The sequence below is a fragment of the Montipora foliosa genome, chromosome 1 (assembly GCF_036669935.1).
Source record: "Montipora foliosa isolate CH-2021 chromosome 1, ASM3666993v2, whole genome shotgun sequence".
Classification (NCBI taxonomy): Eukaryota; Metazoa; Cnidaria; class Anthozoa; order Scleractinia; family Acroporidae; genus Montipora; species Montipora foliosa.
This window is the reverse complement of record NC_090869.1, coordinates 20,080,118-20,082,762: the sequence shown is the minus strand read 5'-3', so window position 1 is coordinate 20,082,762 and position 2,645 is coordinate 20,080,118. Positions and strand designations below refer to the sequence as shown.

The 2,645-nt window shown below is 37.0% G+C and overlaps 1 protein-coding gene across 2 annotated transcripts in view; it reads left to right on the top strand.

Moving 5' to 3' along the window:
- Positions 1 to 44: 44 nt before the first annotated feature.
- The window catches only part of LOC137992378 (cyclin-dependent kinase 10-like), a 6,842-nt gene continuing 4,241 nt past the window's right edge, over positions 45 to 2,645 (top strand). The window contains exons 1-2 of one of the 2 annotated variants that reach the window (XM_068837702.1): positions 45 to 284; positions 1,275 to 1,449. The gene's annotated coding sequence lies outside the window, so the exon portion shown is untranslated. The remainder of the gene's footprint in view (positions 285 to 1,274; positions 1,450 to 2,645) is intronic. The other variant, XM_068837710.1, reaches the window with a different exon arrangement.

Here is a 2,645-nt window from a genome sequence, read left to right as displayed (position 1 = left end):
TTAATCACCCACTAGGGACCCCTAGGGGCCCCTAGGGAGGGCTGTGCTGTCATAACCGCGTTAGGTTACGAAAGACTGGGTTTATCTTTGAAAAGAAGGTAGCCGTCATAGTCGAAGTCTTGGGAAGTTTTAACCTAGACTTACCAAAGTTTTACCCCGATAAATTTTCACGTGGTTTGCAATACATAGGGACTACTGCCTAAACGCATCTATTGTAGTCAGCTTGTCAATATCTTGTCTTCACGAGGAGGAAGGACGCCTTGCCTCTCAATTTATATTTATAGGTGAGAGGAAACTCCTTTTAATTTCTTGTGAAAACTCTTCCTCCTTGGGAAAAGTTAGAACTACACAGATTAATTTTTCTCAGAAATTCGGCAGAAGAGTTTAATTCTGCTTTCCATGCTTTGACGTCTTGGCAAAACAAGTTTAGAGTCGGTCACTCTGACAGGATCATGATGCCCTTTAAATTAATAGGGAAGATATCATTGACGTCACCTATTGTCATTAATGTGCAAACCAGAGCCTCATTGGCTGTCGAAACAAAGGGTCTTTTGTTCCTGTGGTTAGCAAATTTTTTATTACTTGCATCTTACTGGACAATTCAATTCAATTTATTTCCTATTGACGTGATTACTTACAGTGCGACGCGCCTTACCATGACCACCTAACAAAGTTTTTAAAACTTATACGCCAATCCGGGTGTGCGGATTTGATTGACAGTCACCCCTTCTCGCAAAATTTGCACAGTTGTAAGTTGAACACCGTTGAATGGGTTGTTTGAGTTGACGTAGTTACACGTAGTTGTCGAATGTGAAAGTTTGTTGGGTGGTCACAGTAAGGTGCGCCGCACTGTAATTTAGTTACAAATGTTTCTAGTTGCTGATGATGTTTCCATTGGACACCTGGCAGAATGGGTAAATTTCAGTTGAGTTGAAAGATGAAGGAAAAATTTTTAGTTTTGGGGCAAAAAAATACAATGATTTGACATCTATTCAACACCTGTAACCTGCTGCCAATCATTAATAATATTAATAATAATAATAATAATAATAGTAATAATAATAATAATAATAATAATGATAATAATAATAATAAAAAAATATTTATATAGCGCCAGAATCCTTAAAGTTCAAAAGCATGTAACAAGAGCAATACAGTATATAATACTAAAATAAAAATGGCGAAAGTTATGAAAATGCTTTGTCAAAAAGGAAAGTTTTAAGTTTGTTTTTAAAAACGGACACTGAGGAGCTGTTCTTAATGTCAAACGGCAGAGTATTCCAGAGTATGGGGGCTACCACAGAAAAAGATCTTGCACCACATGATCTCAAATTAAAACGCGGAATATAGAGAAGATTCTTTGATGATGAACGTAGCTGACGAGAATGGAATGGTATAAGTAGATCGTGAATGTATGAAGGTGCCAGATTGTTCAGAGCCTTTTACGTGGTGAGTAAAATTTTAAACATAATGCAATAATGAGTCAGAAGCCAGTGAAGATTTAACAATGTGTTCATGTTCCTGGAAAGAGTAATGAGACGAGCAGCAGCGTTCTGGATGTGCTGTAACTTTTATATTTGGTAATTTGGAAGGCCATAGAGTAAAGAATTGCAGTGATCCAATTTTGAAGATATAAATGTGTAAACAAGTATTTCCATAGTGGTTCAGATGACAGGTACTTTGTTATATAGCTGATGTTACGGGGATGATAAAAGGATGATTTGCAAATACTTGCAAACGATATGAGGAGAAGTTGATAAGATTTAGGGACAGGCCTGGTGAATACTATTGGGGTTTTTTGAGTTTGGAATTTTCTTTATTTGGATGTAACATAGCTCGCGCATTTTCCCACTCGTGCAGCTTCGATCTTATTTTTGTCCATATTTGGGCATAAAATTGGTGTCCTAAAATCCCTGGCTTTTTTCCAAGGAAAAGAATTGCAAATTACACGATTCAAGGTTATGTGCTTCTGTTATTGTGCATACGTTCTGTGCATCTCTGGACACTCTGGTTTCCTAAGAGTAGTTCTTACCAATACAGGGATGTTTTTGTGCAGTTTAAAACCCTTTCACTCCTGTAAGTGCCAATGAGAGTTATAGATTTTACTCTGTCTAACGCCAGACGATTTTACTCGTCAATGGGGAAGCCCACAGGAGTGAAAGGGTTAAACTATGCAGAGAAAATAGAACTTAGCAAGTTCTCGTGGTATCCAAAAAGAAAACTGGGAGTAACCATGCATTTTTCAGAGATAATTAGGCTTTAATTTGGAAATGAATGCCATGCATTGCTTTGTTTCTTACCAATACAGGGATGTTTTTGTGCAGTTTAAAACCCTTTCACTCCTGTAAGTGCCAATGAGAGTTATAGATTTTACTCTGTCTAACGCCAGACGATTTTACTCGTCAATGGGGAAGCCCACAGGAGTGAAAGGGTTAAACTATGCAGAGAAAATAGAACTTAGCAAGTTCTCGTGGTATCCAAAAAGAAAACTGGGAGTAACCATGCATTTTTCAGAGATAATTAGGCTTTAATTTGGAAATGAATGCCATGCATTGCTTTGTATTTCAAAGCTTTTTACAACCATAATTTGTTGATGAAATTATTTTTGAAAAATATGAGATTACTCCCATTTTTCTTGTTGGATT